The sequence below is a fragment of the Meriones unguiculatus genome, chromosome 9, assembly GCF_030254825.1.
Source record: "Meriones unguiculatus strain TT.TT164.6M chromosome 9, Bangor_MerUng_6.1, whole genome shotgun sequence".
Lineage (NCBI taxonomy): Eukaryota > Metazoa > Chordata > Mammalia > Rodentia > Muridae > Meriones > Meriones unguiculatus.
The window spans coordinates 2,521,310-2,542,906 of NC_083357.1; the positions used below are offsets into that span (position 1 = coordinate 2,521,310).

Genomic DNA, 21,597 nt, shown 5'->3' on the forward strand with positions numbered 1-21,597 from the left:
CACCATCACACTGAAGATCGAGGAGGGCACCATCATACCAGACACCATCACACCAATAGAGATCGAGGAGGAGGACACCATCATGCCTGCAGAGACCCAGGAGGACACCATCACACCTGGCCAGCCTCAAGACGCTGGCACCACTTCCCCCCGCAACCGGCGTCAACGCTGGAAGCGGGTGAAGAAGACAATCATGAACGGCCTCAGACACCTGTGCTGCTGCTGCCTGCCACCCGCTAAGACAAAGACCACCTCATGTAAGAACATGACTCCAATGAAAAGGGACAGAGGAGTCACCCTCAGCACCAGGTGAGTGCATTTCCTTCATTTTATTCACCTTTCCTCTGTCCTTTGTAACTAATAAGAATTTGCCCACTGTGCCACACCTGTGAACTTAACAATCTCTGTCACTTGAGAAAGACCAATCCCATAGAAATCTCGGAAATGTGACTTCAGGCTTGTTGAGCAAGAAGTGGACTGTATGCATATGCTGATAGAGCAGGGAAAGGAGCAGGTGGGGCTTGGGCAATGGCAGCATAGATTGCTTAGAGATCAGTAGGGCACTTTGATGCTGCAGGGCCAGCACAGAAAGTTCTGTGTGCTTCAAAGTCAGTAAGAGTCTCCTACCTGTGTCTTTTTGCTTTGAAGTCCTGAAGAGGACAAGCCCCAGCTCCATGGCTTACGGGCCAAGGGTTGCGGATCAGCCTGGATGAGATGTGGAAAGCCTCTCGGGGAAGCCAGGCCAGATGTCCAGGAGCCAGTGTGGTCACAGGAGCCTTCTGCACAGGGCCCACCCCAGTGCAGATCTGTCCAGGTAAAATCCCAGGCAGGAGGGGCTGGCTTTCCACTGGGTCTTCCTCAGAGGGGAAGAGCTGAGGTGCAGAGGTGCCCTACTGCTCTATGTGAGAGCCCTTACCCTCTCCCCCAGCCTGCATAAACATCACAGATTGCCTTCTGGGTAGTGATTGTCCTTTACTCCCTGATTCTTGGCAGGAAACATAATCTTTTCTACAAGGTGAGACTCCTCTCCCTAGTGAGAGGAGTTTCCAGTTTCCAGTATCCCTGTCCCACTACCCCAATACACCATCATACCAGACACCAGCACACTGAAATTGACCAAGGAGGACACCATCATACAAGACACCATCATACCGGACACCATCATACCAGACACGATAACACTAAAAGCGATCGAGGAGGAGGACACCATCACACTAAAGAAGATCGAGGAGGAGGACACCATTACACTGAAGAAGATCAAGGAGGAGGACACCACTACACTGAAGAAGATTGAGGAGGAGGAGGACACCATCACACACACTGAAGGAGATCGACGAGGAGGACACCATCACACTAAAGAAGATCGAGGAGGAGGACACCATCACACTAAAGAAGATCGAGGAGGAGGACACCATCACATTGAAGAAGATCGAGGAGGAGGAGGAGGACACCATCACACACACTGAAGGAGATCGACGAGGAGGACACCATCACACTAAAGAAGATCGAGGAGGAGGACACCATCACATTGAAGAAGATCGAGGAGGAGGAGGAGGACACCATCACACACACTGAAGGAGATTGAGGAGGAGGAAGACACAATCACACACTGAAGGAGATCCAGGAGGAGGTGGAGGAGGACACCATCACACTAAAGAAGATGGAGGAGGAGGATACCATCACACACACTGAAGTAGATCAAGGAGGAGGAGGACACCATCACACACACTGAAGGAGATCGAGGAGGAGGACACCATCACACACACTGAAGGAGATCAAGGAGGAGGACACCATCACAAACAATGAAGGGGATCGAGAAGGAGGACACCATCACACACACTGAAGGAGATCGAGGAGGAGGACACCATCACACCAGACACCATCAAGTGAAAGAGACCAAAGAGGAAGAGACCGAAGAGGACAACAACACACACACTGAAGGAGATCGAGGAGGAGGAGGAGGAGGACACCATCACACACACTGAAGGAGATCGAGGAGGAGGAGGAGGAGGACACCATCACACACACTGAAGGACATCGAGGAGGAGGACACCATCACACACACTGAAGGAGATCCAGGAAGAGGACACCATAACACCAGACACCATCAAGTGAAAGAGACCAAAGAGGAAGAGACCGAGGAGGACACTATCACACACACTGAAGGAGATCGAGGAGGAGGAGGAGGAGGACACCATCACACACACTGAAGGACATCGAGGAGGAGGACACCATCACACACACTGAAGGAGATCGAGGAGGAGGAGGACACCATCACACACACTGAAGGACATCGAGGAGGAGGACACCATCACACACACTGAAGGAGATCGAGGAGGAGGACACCATCACACACACTGAAGGAGATCCAGGAAGAGGACACCATAACACCAGACACCATCAAGTGAAAGAGACCAAAGAGGAAGAGACCGAGGAGGACACTATCACACACACTGAAGGAGATCGAGGAGGAGGAGGAGGAGGACACCATCACACTAAAGAAGATCGAGGAGGAGGAAGAGGACACCATCACACACACTGAAGAAGATCGAGGAGGAGGAGGACACCATCACACACACTGAAGGAGATCGAGGAGGAGGAGGACACCATCACACACACTGAAGGACATCGAGGAGGAGGACACCATCACAGGCAATGAAGGAGATCGAGGAGGAGGAGGAGGAGGACACCATCACACTAAAGAAGATCGAGGAGGAGGAGGACACCATCACACACACTGAAGGAGATCGAGGAGGAGGAGGACACCATCACACACACTGAAGGACATCGAGGAGGAGGACACCATCACACACACTGAAGGAGATGGAGAAGGAGGACACCATCACACACACTGAAGGACATCGAGGAGGAGGACACCATCACACACACTGAAGGACATCGAGGAGGAGGACAACATCACACACACTGAAGGAGATCGAGGAGGAGGAGGAGGAGGACACCATCACACACAATGAAGGACATCGAGGAGGAGGACACCATCACACACACTGAAGGAGATCGAGGAGGAGGAGGAGGACACCATCACACACACTGAAGGAGATCCAGGAAGAGGACACCATCACACCAGACACCATCAAGTGAAAGAGACCAAAGAGGAAGAGACCGAGGAGGACACTATCACACACACTGAAGGAGATCGAGGAGGAGGAGGAGGAGGACACCATCACACACACTGAAGGACATCGAGGAGGAGGACACCATCACACACACTGAAGGAGATCAAGGAGGAGGACACCATCACAAACAATGAAGGGGATCGAGAAGGAGGACACCATCACACACACTGAAGGAGATCGAGGAGGAGGACACCATCACACCAGACACCATCAAGTGAAAGAGACCAAAGAGGAAGAGACCGAGGAGGACACCATCACACACACTGACGGAGATCGAGGAGGAGGAGGAGGACACCATCACACACACTGAAGGAGATCGAGGAGGAGGAGGACACCATCACACACACTGAAGGAGATCGAGGAGGAGGAGGACACCATCACACACACTGAAGGATATTGAGAAGGAGGACACCATCACACACACTGAAGAAGATCAAGGAGGAGGACACCATCACACACACTGAAGGAGATCGAGAAGCAGGACACCATCACACCAGACACCATCAAGTGAAAGAGACTGAAGAGGAAGAGACCGAGGAGGACACCATCACACCTGGCCAGCCTCAGGATGCAGGCACTGCTTCCCCCCGCAACCGGCATCAACGCTGGAAGCGGGTGAAGAAGACAATCATGAACGGCGTCAGGCATCTCTGCTGCTGCTGCCTGCCACCCGCTAAGACAAAGGCCACCTCATGGGAGAACATGACTCCAATGAAAAGGGACAGAGGAGTCACCCTCAGCACCAGGTGAGCGCATTTCCTTCATTTTATTCACTTTTCCTCTGTCCTTTGTAACTAATCTCTCCCTAGTGATACAGTTTCCAGTCTGCCTGTCCCACCTGCCCCAAGATGGGTTCCCAGGTTGAGAATTGAGGCCTACAAGCAGCCGGATGGGAATTCTTTAGAAGGAGCCTCCTGCCATCCTTTTGCAAGAGCCCCGCACCCACACCCATGCCAAAGCCATCACAGGTTGCATTGCTTGAGTCCTCAGACCCAACTCAGAACAAAGCCTGGAAACCTCACAGGCTGGGAGTGACTCCAAAGGCAGCTGTGCCCTCTCTTGACACCAGTCCTGCCCTAAGGACTCACCTCTTGTGTATCTATGCTTGCTCCTTCAAGGCGACCATTCACATTGGAGCCCACACTCACCACCACATGCTCCACCGTGAGGGTCTAACTAGAGACTCTCTGTTGGAGGAGCAACCTGCTGTGTCCCTGCCTCATGGCAGCCTCAAGCCTCTACCTCGTGTACGCACTCAGCTGGACAGATCTTAAAGCTGCTTCCATTTCTTCAAGCCTCTGCACCTGCAGTTAGTTAATCAGCCTTGCACAGCCTTTGGGGAGAGTTCTGGGAAGCCTTATCTTTCCATCCTAGTATCACATTGGTAAGACATTTGTTCTTTCTCCCTAGACTGTCCAACAACTGTCAACGTGAGACACAGAGAAGTCTGTGTGACTGACCATGTACGATCCATCCATCCTGGAGCTTCCCTGAATTTGAATGCAGGACAAGGCTCAACGGTCTTGAAAGGAAGGATTGTCATGCTACTGGGAAAGCGTCTATCCCCATAATGTACTTTCACATCGAAACACTCTGAGCAACTCTGAGCCCATAGGATGGGCATTTGATATGGCAGGTGGATGTGTTTTATTTTGCAGAATTTGGAAAACAAAGGTATGTACTCCATACCATAGATGTATACCCAGGGTTTCAACAGGCAGCTGCTTTAGGTGCTGACAAGGCTGTTTGTGTAATTACACATTTATTAGAAATAGTGGAAATTTGGGGGATACCTTCACAAATTAAGACTGATAATGAACCTGCATATATATGTAGTAAGATGAAGCAATTCTTTGCCTATTATACTATAAATAGATTTACACTATAATAGGCAAAGAAATGTTTCATCTATGAAGCAATTCTTTGCCTATTATACTATAAATAGATTTATAGTATAATAGGCAAAGCAATGTTTCCTCTTACTAGATATATATGGAGGTTCCTTATCAGTCTTAATTTGTGAGGGTATTTCCCAAATTTCTACTATTTCTAGGGAATGTGCAATTACACAAACAGCCTTGTCAGCACTTAAAGCAGCTGCCTGTTGAAACCTTGGGTATACATCTCTGGTATGGAGTACATACCTCTGTTTTCCAAATTCTGCAAAATAAAACACATCCATTTGCCATGTTTCACTTTTTTTTGGTATCCCTAGGCTTACTTCCAGCAGGTAATGGAGTGTGGTTATACAGAGGACATGTGGGACTTTTTTTTTTTTTAGTTTTTGGCTTGTTGCCCAAGTTATAGAAAAATAAAATAACCTTTACCGTTAACATCGTGTCTTTCATGAAATTTTGAGGCTTCTAACACATTGATTTCCTCATTTGTTTGTGACAATGGACCTGGAAAGACTGTATGGGATCGAATCGGGGTGATATATATAATGGAGGGTTTCTACTTTTTTATGCCTTTTGCAATTCCATAAATAATAAAGATAATTCTAAATCATCAGCAATAAAGTCAGCAGTTTCTATATGCCAAACAACTCCTTCTACATATTGAGAGTCAGCAATTATATTAAGATTCAGGGAAATCTACTAATACCATAAAGATTACATACAATTCTGATTTTGGAACTGATTTTTGAATTGAGGTATATGGGCTTTTTATCACCTGCCTTTTTTTTTTTCCTGTGGTGCAAGGCTTTTATCTCTCACTCCCAAGTGGCTATCTGAGTTTGAGGTCATAACTACAGAACAGCCAGGGCTACACAGAGAAAGCCTGTCTTGAAAAACCAAACAATCAAAAGGCCGCAGTTTTCCATCTGTAAAATGCGAACCCTTGTAGGATTCTTAGCAAGAATGCAACCCTGGAGTGTTGCAAAGCTGTTACAAAGGCTTTGGGATTTATTTTCTCTTGTCAGGGAAACCAGAGTTCAAGTCTTCGCCTATTGCTCAGCAGTCTTTGGCTGTCTAGTTGAATCCACGCACTGTCTTTGGCTGTCTAGTTGAATCCTGTGAGGTTTTCATAACCAGCCTTAGGGCTGTGCTCACAAATCCCACATCCAAAGGTGTGGTGGTCGGTAGGGCTTAGCAGAGCATCTGGGTATTTCCTGCCCCTACCCTGAACCCCACTAACCCCAGAGCAAAAGGAACACTGGCAGTAGCTGAGCACATGCTTCCCTCCCTGATTCTGCCGAGACTGTTTTTAGGATTTCACTGCTTCTAAAGAACAAGTTAATTTTCCCTTTTTGCATCAAATATGGAAAGGAATTACCCACTCCCTCAGCTTCACACCTTCACACGTAAATGTCTCCTTTCCCTCTCTACCACCAACTCCGTAGCCGTCCTCAGCTTGATTACGTCCATCCCTCTCCATCTATCACCTGCACCATCTCCATCCCTCCACCAATTCCATCATCTCTGCCACTTCTATTACTGCCACTGACCTCTCCGTTTTCAGCTCCCACATCATCTTCATGGCCTCCATCACCTTGACAACCTCCACTATCTGCATCAACCCCATCACCCATACTGTCTCCATCACCTAGATAAAACCTACGAATCCTATCATCTATACCCTCTCCATCATCCCAGCCAACTTAACACCCACAATTTTGTCATCCCACCATCTCTAACTATTTCCGCCATCTCTGTCCCTGTCTGCCACGTGGTCAGTCCCTACCACTGGTATCAACACTTGACCAAATAGCTCCATCTCCATCTGGAAAAATGCAATCATCTCTACCCTGTATACATCTCCATCATTACCACTCTCCATCACCTTGACCATTTCACGCCCTCAATTCTGCCACCTCCACCACCTTTTTCACCTGCTCCGCCTCTACTGCTTCTACCACCACGGGCTCCTTCGTCTCTTTTTTTATATGTCGCCTACCCCTCCTCACCTATTCTGCCACCCACACTGAGGACAAGTCACCCATCCTCACCACGACTTCCACAACTGCTCCTACCACCTCCTCTACCCACGGCACTGCCACCACCACCACCATCAGTGTCTCCTTCCGTCTGACTTCTACGCCCTCATTCACTCCTGGTATCATTTCCACCACCTGCATCTCCTCCATCATTGCCTCCATCACCAGCTGACCACTAGGCATGGCTCCATCAAGAGTACCAAGAACTCTTAGTAACAAAATCCAGCCAGAGAGAAGAAGAAGACAGGAGAAGGCATGCAAATGGTGAATTTGTGGAGGCCAGAAGACAAACTTTTGGAATCTGCCCTATCCTTCTGCCTCTAGGTGGATTCCAGGGATTGAACTCAGATTACCAGGCTCACACAGAAAGCTCTTTCCTCGGCTGGCTGACCCCAGCCCTAAAAAAAATTTCCATTCCAGACTAGCAAGTATTTCTCCACAAAGAGCTCAAGGTTTAGGAGTCTGGTGTGGTGGCTCCGAGATGGAAAGGTCATTGGAAAGATTCAAATACAGTTCTTAACTGTGCAGTAGGGAAACCCCAGGCCCACTCTAGGACAAGCCTACACCCTCACTGGTGGTCCTCCAACAAATCAGGCCTGTTCATGCCTCCAAGCCTACTCAGGTTATCTCCTTCACCTCTTGGTTGGTTGAGCCCTCTCCCTAGCAGCCTCTTTTGAGCTCCAGTCTCAAGCAGCAGGACTGTGTGTGTCAGGTAGACAGGGCTCCCTGAGGGCAGAGGCATCTGTGTGGTCATCAACAGGCAGTACTGGGGAAATACTGGGCCCAGAACGGTCAAGCCTCCTCAGCGACCAGATGTCCCTTTCCAGCCACCTCCAAGAGGTGATGGCTGCTTAGACAGCCATCCCTACTCTGCCCCAGGGGTTCTGCCTTCAGCTTTCCCAGAAGTGTTGGCAGTTGCTCTGGTTCTGTGAGTCTGATGAGGACCCGGAAATTTGCACTTCACATAGATTCCCTGAGTTGTGGTGGTGGAGAGCCTCAGCGGGTCTTCTTCATAGCCAGGGCGCTTTGCTATGGTGTCTGTATAGTTTAATTTCTCTTCTGTCCCCAGTGACCTCCTCATCTGAGCTCCATGAGGACAAGAACTTGTAGCCATCCAGATATCCCGTGTGGTCAGCACAGAGCCTAGCTCAAACTCAATGAACATGCAAATCTGAAAAGAAAGGGATAGATGGTCTCTGTCCCTAAGCCTGGTACAGCTCCTTCGGTCTCCTTGGCACTGGGACCCTCGATCTCTGACAGCACAAAAAAAAAAAGTTTTCCTTTCTGGGATTGGGAGGAAACCTCCAGGAGGGGCAGAGGTATGGCCCTGGAGCCCTGAGCTGGAGGGGACCCACCTGGCTTATTTTATCTGACTTATAAGCTCTTGTTCCATTTTGTTTGCATCAGTGTAGAACACTGGTGTCTCCCACATTTCTATCCCTCAGAGTCCTGGAGCACGCCCCTCTCTGTGCCACAGGCTGTGACTAGCTGGTAAAGGCCATGCAGGCTCATCATAAGCCTCCCCACCGTCATTAGCAGGCATGTGTTGCACAAAGGTTGATGGGGCCTGTGTAGCCCCAGGCAGTTCCTCTAGTGGTACACGTGGCTCCAGAGTCCTTTTGGCCTGTAGGGCTTCCTGTTCCTCCCCTCTGTCACAGGCAGGTGCTCTGAACCCCCTGCCCAGAGAGCAGTGAGGGGGGCAAGACCAGGGAAAGCCCCGTGTTTAGTTCCAGATCTGAGCACTTTCTTTCTCCCCTTGTCAGCAGCACTATTTGCTTCCCACGCGCTTCCATCTCTACCCATAAACACTGTTATACAGCCAACTCTGCAATCCTCCCGAAACAGCACAACTGAGTGGCATTTCTCGTTTTACTATCTTAACTGCTTTTCTCTCAACCCCCTTCATATCCACTCCTAACTTTTCTACACCTTGTGTAATTGTTCAGTCTTTCTTCCAATCTTTTTTTTTTTTTTTTAAGCAGAATATAGGAAGACAAAGCAAAAACAGAAAATCCGCTCTGGGAGCAATGTGGAAGAGAAGCTGTCAGCAGCAGCTGAAGTAAACCTTTTGCTCATATCCTGAGACAGTATATTCATTCCTTCGTACCCTGCTGTTTCCTCTATGGCATTAGAAACCCAGTCTCCTCCAAGCCTCTGTGGTGAAACGTTTTTCTCCATCTGCTACACTGTCCATCTCTGTCACTTCAAACTACTACAAGCCACATGCTGAATGCCACACTTTCTTGCTCCGGGTCCCATATTTCTATCCCTCAGAGTCCTAGACCACAACCCTCTCCATGCTGCAGGCTGTTACCAGCTGGTAAAGGCCACCCCCAGAATGAGACAATTATCTAGTGTGGACAAACTATAGCCCAACTAAAATCCCACATTGGGATTAAAACAAAAACATATTTACATAACTGATCTTACAGTGAAACTAAAACCTTCATTAAAGGAGGAGGGAGGAGAATAAAAGGAGGGAGGAGGAGCAGGAGTCAGTGCTGGCCGCAGCAGCAGCAAGCTGGAGATGATCCAGGCTGGAGATGGTAGGTTCCTATCAACAGGCCTCTTTGCAAAATCCTGGAAGACAGGCAGGGCAGCTGGTACACTCTAATACCTGAACGACTGCAGCTGCTTCTCTGCCCTCTCTAGGGTCATGTTTGTCCTGGGGAGAGGCACACTCTTCTACCCTCCCCACTTCTCTGCAAACACGTTTTGAATGGAATCTCCTCCTCCTGAGGTCTAAGCCTCTGTCCTCTATCATGGTACTTTTGGCTTGACAGAGCTCTGTTGGTGACTCCTGTTCTTTCCCAGGCTGGCCTTCTAGATCACTCTTGCCACAATATTCTCAAGGCATTCCTGTGCCACCCAAACTCTTAAATAGTTCAGAGGACCCTGAGGACATTTGTTTGAAACGATCCTAATCCCGGGTTCCTCCTGTCCCTTGCTTCCATACAGAGACATTCTAGTCCTTTTCCATGCAAGTCTCACAAACTCTTACACTGTCAAGTTCCTTCTCACCCTGGACCAGTGTCCTGGTTTTCCAGCCTTCATTGGTCCAGCTGGTTTCTGTAGATTTCTCATCCTCCTCCTCATAGAGCTTGGTGAGGCCAAGATGGGTTTTCCTCTTTTGAGGCAGGAGATAGTAAAGAAAAAGCCAGCTTAGACCAGTTAGACCAGTTCCCCTAATTATTTGTTTTCTGGTTATACTCATTCCCAAAATGTGGGTGCCAGAAGGTGTTACCTGAAAATAGCTTCATAGACAAGCAAGTCTGTGAAACGGTTGAATCATTTTTATCCTACAGAAATTCTCCACTGTGTAAAATGATGACACATTTATTTCGTTACCAGCTATTGCATAACAAACCACCTCTGAAGCCAGCAGCTTAGAACACAGGTAAAAAGCTGTCTCCTGCTTTCCATGGGTCAGGATTCAGGGGAGACCCAGGTAAGGTGCCTGCTTTGGTCTCAGACACTGCAGTCCCCTGAAGACTTGGCAAAGCACTGGAGAATCAGCACCCAAGTTACCAGTGTGGTGCCTGGGTTTCCTATGGTTGCCACTGGGTGTCCTCAGATTAAGTGATCCAGGAAGAGGGGAGCCACAATATCTCATACCCGAGTCTCAAAAACCAGACAGCATCAATTCTGCACAGTGATGTAAGTCACGTATGAGATACCTAGCTGGGAGGTGTGTGAACTGAGTCTGGGCAACTCTGGAGGTCGCCTCAGAGGGGAGCTAGTGCAATTCGCTATCAATGTGCTGGTTTGAAGGCACAATCGATGAATAAAACATTCCAGGATGCTGGAATTTCATGGTGTATGCTTTGGAGGAAAACTACCAGGATGGTCGGGTGGGGAGTGAAGGTCTCAGAGGCTCGTGAGCGGAGACAACAGGTGTGCCTAACTAGAAGAGCCTAGAACTGGAGACAGACTTGCAGTGACTGCCAGAGTGGGTGAAGAAGCTAGACCTTGTGTCCTGTGGTGCCTGAGACTCAAACCCTTCATTCTAGGAGGGCAGGCACAGACCTGTGGGACTGTAACTGATCGCTTGAGCCCTGTTTACTTCCTCAGTGCTTCATCAGAGATAGGCAGGGAAAGGCCAAGTTTACAGGCAGAAAGGAAGAGCTCATGTCCCAGGCTCCCTAAAACTTGGAGACGAGAAAATCTAGATGCCTGGGCCTGGCCAAGCCCTCAAGAACTCTGTCCAGCGGCATCGCGTGTCCAGATTTCCACCTTTGTGAGTAGCTATAAAACTAAGATCACTTGATGGCTCAGCTCACGAAGGCCTTGCTTTTTTCCCTGATTTTTTGCACAAGGGCTCCTGTTTGAAAGGGCCTGGCCTGGAGCTGGAGCCAGGTTGCTTGAAGGAAATGGGTTTTCATCAAATGTTTACAGGGACTGTATCCGCAGATGCAGAAGAGGAAGAGAACGAAAGCACGGGAAGGTTAGAGGGAATGGAGAGGTGATGGTGGGAAAGGCAAGAAGCGAGACAAGAAGGAAGGGTTAATTAAAGGCGAGCAGCTCACCTGAAAACTCAAGGATTTATCCCCTGTCACCAAAATGTCCCCACCCAATCTAACCAACCCCAACACTTTCGCCGCCTTTGGCCACAAGGTGGCACTCTTTAGACTTTCTTCCCCTCCAAAACAAAGAACCAAAACAAAAAACCAAGGAGGGAGGGAGCAAAGACAGCACACTGCCCCGACCAAGAACAGTTTGAAAACCCACCCCATCGTGCTTAAAATCTAGGACAAAGAGCCGTCTGGACGGAACCGCTTTGACTGCCAATCTTCAAGCACATCCTGGGAACAGCCTGGCGGCCCGAGCCCAGGAGCTCCACAGAGCACAGCGCCCTGGGGTCCCTGAAACCCGACACCGAGGCTCAGAACCAGCAGAAACCAGAGCGAAATCCTTGAACTTCTTTGGACAGTTGCTTCCGTGCGTTTTCAGGGAGCCTGGGGACCCGAAAGGAGCCCAGGCGGCCTATGGCGTGTCCCTGATGTCCCAGGGACACAAGAGAGGCCAGCGCTCCAGCAGCAGCATGGATTGCTTGGGGTGCCCGGGCGCGGGCCTGCGGGGACTCTGCATGGAGGTGCTCCTACTGGTGCGTGCTGGACATGGGGCCTCCTGGAGGACTGCAGACCAGCTTGCTGGGGGGGGGGGGGCTTTCGATCTTTATTTCATCCTGGACAAGTAAGTGCCTAGAGGATGGTGCTTTGGGGCGGTCCGTCCCCCAGGGCAAGACACAGCTGGGCTCAGGTCCCCAGCTGAGGGGCATCTAGGCTACTTAGTCTGTTTTTCTTGATGTCCCTGGTCCCAAGCTTGCAAGTCCCACCCCGGGAGGATGCAGTTGGCTCTAGCTGTCTGATTACTTCCCACCTTGAGGAGAAGGGATTACAAGAGATAGAACTTTCAGACACTTCCAAAGTTAGAGGCGAGGGCACTCTTAAAAGCCAGCCATCTCCTTTTACAAATGTCCAGCCACAAATGCAATGTTTGTTCTCCTGGCATGATGCCTGATGACCCTGGGCACTCATTGGAAGTCCAAGGCTTGGAGTCTCTACCTCAGGGGCTCCAGCTGGTCCTTTGTAGGGACTTTGTCTCCCAGGCCCGCCCCCGCAGGGTGCTGAGCACCTGTCCTGCTCCCTACCCTATAGACAGATGCCAAAATCACTGCCACTCTTCCGCCTAAGAGTTATCAACCAAAAATGATTTCAGATACTGGCAAATGCCCCCAGAGCCATTGCCTTCAGAACTGAACTATAGGTGAGTTTGGGCTTTTGGCTTTTGACTGATGGGCTGCCAGGGAAGCCAGCGAGATTGGCCTCCTGACTAAAATGGATTCAAGGCCAGTTCCATACTTTCCAGATCCCCACAGGGTTGCCAAGTCACAGTCACTCAAGTATGCTTCAGGCACTCTGCTGAGAAGCAGCTACAACAATAAAAAGTCCCTCAAGATCCAGGCTCCTTAGCTCCGTGCCAGTGCCAGGAGAGGCGCTGGCCGTTACAGTGGTGGGGGATGAATCTCACAGGCTGGAAAGTATTTGGGAGTTGGAACAAGAGGCCTGAAAAATAAGCTGGCTGCTGGACACCAAATGTGCTTCGCCCTTGCTGCTGGGGTTGGTTTTCCGCAGGAAAACTGTGCTGAGCTCCAGGTTCTTCTGGAAAAAGTGAGCTCTCTCTCTTGCAGATTTACAAGAAGGTGGATACTGGAATTCAGGCCTGGGCTAAGAAATGGGAACTCGTTTGTTACTTTAGCAGGTGGGAGCTGGCGCTCCTGGTTCAGGGAGACTCTGGGACTGTGTCTGGAACCAAAGGGGCTCCCCACTGTGCCCTTAGGAGCTTTGGGGCCTGAGCTGCCCCTCAGTTAGCAGGATGCTTGCCTAGAGTGCCTAAGCCCGGGGTTGTTCCCCTGCACCATAACCCACTGCGGAGGTGGTTCATGCCTGGAAACCCTGCAGTTGGGAGGTGGAGGGAAAAGAGCAGGAGTTCAAGGGAATCCTGGGCTCCTGGGCTCCTGGGCTCCCAGGCTACATAGTGGGTTTGAAGCTAATCTGGATTACCAATTAAGACTGCCTCAAAAGACAAGCAAACAAATAATAACAACTAAAGCCACAGCCCAACCAGTTCCAAGGGCCCCTGGGAAACTTGAACAAGCAAAGTCACCATGTCCCCAGAGGACGGCCCCGCTGCTATGAACGTAACCAGGTGTCCCACATCCACACCAAATCTATAATTTGAACTGAACTTCTGGTCCAATTTATAAATGAAATTTCTTGAGGTGATGGAAGCATTCAAAAGATTCATCTCAGGATTATTTTTGAGAGGAGAAAGACTAGATCAAAAGGTATAAATTTTTTTCTTTTGGAAAAGAATAGGGAAGACATAATTTCTCTGCAAATACTGAAATGTTCTAGAAGGCAAACTATTGAAAACAGTTTGACAAGTTCAAAGTGTATGTGGACAAAGTAGAAAAAAATAAAAGCACCTGTGAGCACTTAAATGAGTGGGTAATGGGGTCATTATTATTTTTTTAATGTTCTTTGGCAAATAATGAGGGATGTCGGTGTAGCCTCAGGCTTGTGTCTTACAGAGAATGACAGGAATACACAAGCCAGGAAGAAAACTAGAGGGAGCTTTGCCTAGCTGAGCCCTGTGCTCTTCAGCGGGTGAACACTAGCATAAGGGAAATGCAGTAAGCTGCAAAGGTTCTGCAACCTAATTTACTCTCCAAAGACTGATCTTGGTATGGAAAAGCTAGTCAGAAAATAGCCTAACATCTTAACTTCCAAAGAAAAATATATGTGAAAGTTAATCCATGAACAACAGCATTCTGAATCGCTAATAATGAAGGAAATGAAAAGGCTCAAACAGGATAGTGTGCATTAGGCTGGCAGAGTGTTTTAGGGCATCACAGTGTCCAGCACTGGCCACCTGTGTCCTGTCTTGCAAGGGACAGTGTGGACTGGTGGTCTTGTGGACTTGAACTGCATGGTAGAATTCTTTAGAAAGACGGAAGAGCTGAGTTCCTGCTGCCCAGAACAGTAGCTACTTGCCATATGTGTTCCCCATGCAAATGAGGGCATGAACTTTTAATTTTGTTTAAATTAAATAGTCTCATATGGCCACCATCTGAACAGAGAGGACTAGTGAAGATGCATCTGCAGAAAGTGTCATGTGCTTTTGGCAGCTAAAGTTCTTCTTTTCCATCCAACCAGTCTTTATCTTGAAAAAAAAAATTCAAAAGGAGCCCCTTCCTGCCTGTGGTAGTGCTGCTTGTAGCAAAACGCTGAGAATTACCTCAATGTCCAACAATGGGACCTAAGTAAGCCATGAAGCATGCAGAGCACTGGATGCCCATTGCACAGTGTGCATGTTTGCAAGAGATTTCAGGAGAAATATCTAATACTTATACTCTTATGATTCCAAACATTGTGTGCATTCCACCTTTGTAAGAAGCAAGGCCAGGCTTGATACCAATGGGAGACCAAGGCCAACCTGAGCGAAGTAACTAGATCCAGGCTCAGAACAGAGCAAAACAAAACTAATAGCCCTGTGTGTGTGTGTGTGTGTGTGTTTGTGTGTGTTTACACCTACTGTTAGGATTGCATTCTTCTCCAGAAGCTGTGTTTTAGCTTGCGATTTTCCAAATTTCTCAACGATAAACATACCAGTTTTATATTCAACCAAATGTGACTTTGAGGCTTTCCACTCTGTGTCTGCCCCTGTCGTGTTCCGGGAGGACTCCACACTCCCTGGGCCTCCTCCAAGCACGGGCCCCATTCCAGCTCCCCCATCCCATCTCCCCTTTCTGGCTAGGTGAGGGCACAAGCAAGAAAGCAAGCGAGAGTGGTGAGGGGGCATGAAAGCAGAATTACCTGTAGCTCTTGTTCTGCCATCTCTGTGCTCTCACACACCGTCACCTGCACAGACTTGAAAGTCCAGTTTCACCAGAGGCTGAGGCTCCAGGAAAAGGGGAACAAGTTCATTAGATCAAACGTGTCACCAGAGTCAGGCAATAATAAAAGACTAGTGGCCTTAAGTGTCCATACCCAGTGACCTCCCTTCAGTACCCGCAGAGCCTAGATGAGTGAGGATGAAGCCTGGGAGTCGGTCCTACCTGGAGAACCCGCTGACTGCGGCCATCGAGCTATGATGCGCATCAGTGGGGATGAGGACAGTGCTGCTGCCTTAGGCCTTCTCTTTGACTACTGCAAGTTCCTCGAGACAGGAGAATTCTGCCTGTGAGCAAAGCAAGGGACAGCCAAGAAGACCCGGATAAAAGAAACTGTCTGGGCACCAGTGAAGTCCAGAGAAGCTTGAGCGGAGGAGAGAACCGGGTGCAGGTGGAGAGTTCCAAGCGAGAGCAGTACAGCCTGTCCATCACAGAGAGTCCGACCGTCATCCCCATGTCAGGCATCACTGTGGTGAAAGCTGAGGATTCCACACCGGAGTTCATGGCACCATGTGCACTACCCCCCGCAGATGGCGAGGAGCTGCGGGTCGTCATATTTGAACAGACTCGGTATGACCTGCCCTCAATAGCCAGCCACAGCTCCTATGTCAGGAACAACCAGCGCAGTAGGCCTGCAGCACTTACAGGGAGAGCTTCAGGGATGGGGCCTCAGAGAAGACTCCGAGGATTTCTGCCTCTGCTGAAGACTATCTGAACGACCAGGCAGGGAGTGGAACATTTCAGTACATCCAGATGCCACCAAATCTCTCCTTCAGAAGCAGGGGAGGGCCCATGACCTCCCTCAACAAAGGACAGTTCTATGCCACAACACGCAGTGAGACTGGAGACAGCAAATGCTCCCGACACCCCAGCGGCAAAGTCAGGAGTGCGGCGATGGTGGTCTTCAGTGAAGGCAGAAACCGGGACCAACAGCTGCAGTACTGCAAGTACTGGCATTCCCGGCAGCACACTGCCAAACCCAGAGCGTCCTCGACCTCGCTGACTACAAGGAGAGCTGCAGCACCACTGCAGACATTGAAGAGATCACACACAAGGCTGTTTCCTTCACCCGGGATGGGAACCAAGAGGCAAAGACTTTTCATCACCGTGAACTGCTCGAGTACAGATTTCTCCTCCCAGAAGGGCGTGAAAGGACTTCCTTTGACGATTCAGATTGACACATACAGTGACAGTAACCGCAGCAAGAAAGCCGTCCACAGAGCGCACTGCCAGATCAAGGTCTTCTGAGACCAGGGAGCAGAAAGAAAAATCCAAGAGGAAGACAGAAAGCAGAAGAGGAAGAAAGGGGAGGGCCAGGCCTCCCAACCCAGTGCAGCAACTCCTCTGAGGGAAGGCTGGCCGCCAACCTTTCCAGAAGAAAAGTGACCTCGCGGACTTGAACACCCTGCCTGACCTGCACTCGCAGCCCGTGCTCTTCAGTCCAGATGTTCACTCTGCGAGGACTGCACAGGTGTATTTCACCACAGATGATCGAGAGAAGCCACGTCCTCGTTGAACGGATGTTCAGGCCCTGGAAGAGAGGTTTGGTCCCACACCGTCTAAGCAGAGCAAAGAAGAAAATGTGTGGCTAGTGCTTTTGTACATGCGGAAGGAGAGTGATGAGGTGTCCCACGCCCTGAGGCTGAGTTTGCCCACAGTGAAGGGCCTGATGGAAGCGCTGTCTGAGAAGTACGGGTTGCCAGTGGAGAAAACCACAAAGCTTTATAACAAGAAGAAAAAGGGCGTCCTGGTGAACATGGATGACATCGTTGAACACTCTACAAATGGGGACACCTTCACCCGAAACATGGAGAGCATGGTGGAAGGCTTCAAGATCACACTTATGGACATCTGAGCCCTGGCCGCAAGTCCCCTTGTCAGGAGCTTCTGGTGCACTCCTTCCTGGGAGAGGTGGGCTCGCTGCCCTCCAGCCTGGAGACCCATCTCACTCACCTCACCCATCTCCAGTGACTGTTACAAGACTGCTGGGAAGGGGGCGGGATCTTGGACCAACTGTCAGCTCTTCCACTTGCTTAGAGCTGAAGCCTGTGCCTCTTGGCTAATCCCTTTGAGCATGTCAGGCCCTTATTTATTGTCCACTTTTCCCCCAAGAGCCTGGAGTCCAGGCCCTCCAGCACTCTACAAGTTACTCTGATAGCTCCACATGAGACCCCCAGAACTCCCCCTTCAAGGGAAACTCAGCTAGTCCACTCATCTCAAAGAGCCTGGGGAACTGTGATGTCTTTTTTCCTTACCTCTCTACATTTCTTGAGTGGATGGACAAGATGAGCTTCTTCTTGGCTCACTGGTCATGGGTGGGGTAAAGAGGACACCCATTTTCTGGCTCGGAACCTGCAGATGGCTCTGAGGAAGGTCATTTTGTTTAAATGCCTCCAGGGGATCTCAGCAAACAACCACTGGGCCTTGTTCAGGAAGACATTCTGCTACCAGGTCAGTAATAAGGAGCACAAAGTTTGCTTGACAGCCATTGTAGGAGCCCTTGATTATTCTGGAGGACTTTAACCGAGATGCCACAAAAGGGAGATGCCACAACAGGGCAGGCAAGCCAACGCCAGAATGATTTTTGAATCCTGCTTTAATGATACTAATCACATAGATATCTAAGAATAGCATAGCACGTTATACCTCTTATGGGGAATACAACCTGGCCAAAGGTACGGGCTCAGAGATGTTCCCCCGGAATCGGTGTTTAGGTGTCTTCTAGGTCCCGGAACTTTGTGGTTCCCCCCCGGCCTAAGACGCATCTTCTGGTGACTTGGTGGGCCGTGGAGATTCTCTTCTCCAGCCAGGCCTCAGATGTAAAGGAACCTGCGATTGATCAGGAGCCACCTTCCAGGGCCGGTCTGATAAGGTGGTCCCTCCCGGCCAGTTTGTTAAGCTGGTCTGGGATTTTCAAACAACTGTTCGGGAATAGGCTTGGTATGGGCGGTCTTGGGGCTTCCTCACCGAGAGTCTAGCCTGCCGTGCCTGTGTAGGCTCAGGCTGCAGTTTTATACACTTTTTGGGGCATGGATGCCTTATCGATCTTTCACAAATACCAGCTGCTAATCAGCTGACATCACCTAATTTCATTACTTAATGCCCTAAGGTCATTGCCCATTCACTGTTACCAAAAAATGGCTCTTAATTTTGCTCCCGACAGCTCTGCTGTCTTTAGGCTCATTACAGAGAGAGAGAAACAGAAAAAAAAAAAGGTAGTGAGTTTTAGTTTTTCTCCTTAGCAGCATGGTAGCCAGTCCTTAGTCCTAGGGAAGGAATCCTGGGCTCCCTCCCCCTTTCTTTTAATCATGATCAGTGGTCTGAACCATCAGCTCAGTGACCCAAGAGATAAAGCAAACAGGGATTCAGCATCCCTTCCAGGATCCTGGCCTAAACCCTCCACTTTGTTAAAGCAGAGAGAGATGCTGGCAGCACACTTACCATCTCTTCACTCCCACTTTACTTGCTCATGGCTTCCGGTTCTCTGTGTCCCAGGAAGTCTTCACCATCCACTGCAGGGCAGGTTAGGTAGCTGTGCTCCTGTTCCTGGCATCATGGGGACAGATGGGACCTTTGGCGGATTGGCTGGGTGCTCTGGTCATGTCTTCCTCTTCCATCTGAAATATGGGTAGGGGACAGCACATCCTTCACGGAGCAGCAGGCAGTGCTGACTTCCAGATCTGCTGTCTTCCACCATAGCAACATGGCTAGCCAGGCTATGTCAAGCCTTTCACCATATAACTCCACAAATTGGGACTTCTGGACTGAGGCTTCCCATTCCACAACTCCCTCAATTCTCCTTGGCTATATATAGCTCCCTGTCAGTAATCATGACACCAAATAATATGCAGCTCAAGGCTTTGCACTAGCTGCAAGTTGAACCAAGCACTGTCACTCCTTGACATAAATTCTCACAGATTTGGTCTTTTAAAAGGAAAGTCTGATAACTGTGCCAGCGCCACCTTCCTAGTGAGGCATGCATGTTCACAGAAAAACAAAGAAAGATAGAAAACTCCAGGCCCTCCCCTGGACAAGGTGTTTATAATTTAGCTATGTTTATTCAGTACTCATTCCGGACAGTGGGTGGATTCAGTTGTTATCTGATTTGCATAGTTATGAAACCATGAACAGTTGTTTACACTACAAAAGAACAAATTCCCTTAAAAAATTAAGCTACATGACTCAGCTTGGGTTGATTTCCATAAGAGGCCCTCCTTCACTGTGGAAAAAGGGAAGGGGAAAAGGGGGAGATGAGGTGAGAGGGAGGACCTGGAAGGGCAAGCTATGATATGGAGAAAAGCTAATTAATTAATTAATGACCAAAAACCACCCAAACTAAATGACAGCCTGGTATCTGTTACTTTTTGGATCACTCTAATGGTTTTCCATCAGCTGCTCAATTGCTCTAGTCCTAATGATCTGGCCCTTTCCTTTCTTCTCCTGGCAGCTTCTCTAGTCTCACTGCCCATTGACACCCTCGGTGAAGATAAGCCAAGGAGAATGGCAGGAGCTGAGGACTTTCTGCAATGGGTATGTTCCATGGCCCTGTACCATTACCGTGACAAAAGAAACAGTCCCAGCACAGTCTGTTAGGCTAGGTTGCTTAGCAAGCTCTGATGTCATCACCTGCCACCACCAGGTAAAAGCCAGGTGGAGCTCCAGATATGTAGGACCTGTCAGTCACTGCTCCCTCAATCTGACTTTCTCTCCTGGGGCACTGTCCCCTCCACCATTTCCCACTGTCTTTCCATCTCTTTCCCACTCTGCCCTTAAATAAACCTCTTTGCATCAAACTTGTTGTGCAGTGTTTAATTCATATACTATTGCAAAGTATCTATTTTTACATTCATTATGTGTGATGAAAAGCAAATCATGACATTAAATAGAGTCATGAGTGTCTGATTGTTGCAAGTTTGCATAGTGAAGAGGACCAAAGGCTCTCTCAGAGAGCCTCCTAGCTGCAATATCAGCTCTGTGTCTCCTGTGGTGATAAAACTTAGAAGTAGAATCCCAGAGGTTCATGGTGTTGTGATATATAAATTACATGCTACAAACAGGTGTGCTACAAGAAAGTTTCTTTTGGGAAAACTGAGGCAGACCGTGTGGGCCAGCATAAGAGAGAAGAGAATACAGAGTGGGGAGGGAGACAGAAGGACAGGCGGAGAGAGGACAGAGAGGTGGCAGCTGCTGCCTTTACCTGTCAAGTTGCTCAGCAACCTAGAGGCTGGCGGCCTAGATGCTAACCCATGGACCACCTTTCCCAGAAAGAGCGCTCTGCTTTCCCTCACTACCTAGTGTCAGCACGACAGTCAGCTCTCAGAGGCTCTGCCAGACAATCGGGACAGCGAGAAATTTTAAATTTGAGGCTGTTGATGATTATTACCATTTCACGTGGATTTACCTTTTAGTTAAACAGCAGCTATTCCTAAACCAGCTGTATACCCAAATCACCACACAGAGATTAGGATTAATTAATTAACCTAGAGCACAGTGCTGGGCAATAATTACTCCACCTTATACCTCCAAGGCCACATAGCTTCCTCCCATTCAGATTTCCCACATTATATGTTGGTATAATGTTCTTTTGAAATGTGTACACCTTACCCTTGTTCATTCAAATGCTGATTGCTCTCCCCGACTCTCTGGTTTCAATCTGGACATTGCATTGTGATACTTATTCTAAGCATCACCCGTCTCTAGTTACAGGACAGGCTGGATGAGTACATTCAGCTGGCAATTTGATGCTCCAAAATTGTCCCTGAGAATGACTGACAGGATGCTTTCAAGACTCAGAATGTTTAGCTATTTAGAAAAGCAGGGGCCTCAGTTCACGCTGTCCCATAAGGACAGTTTTGCCTGAGAAAGGATGGTAGAAAACTATTCTCTATCTACACTAGCACCAGTAAAAGTAGCTAGATTAATCTACCCATGTGGTATGATTTAGCAAGACATCCAAAGGCATAGCTGGCCCCAAATCCTTCAAGCTACTAAGATGGACACGAGACCCACTCACTGGCATAGTGACCAGGCTGTGTGGCCTGAACCTAGTCTCAACTAGTGTCCAGAGT

General features: G+C 49.0%; 1 pseudogene; it reads left to right on the forward strand.

The window, feature by feature from the left end:
* The first annotated feature begins 11,444 nt into the window (after nt 1-11,444).
* On the forward strand, nt 11,445-18,110 carry LOC132656552 (grainyhead-like protein 2 homolog; annotated as a pseudogene).
* Nucleotides 18,111-21,597: the final 3,487 nt, after the last annotated feature.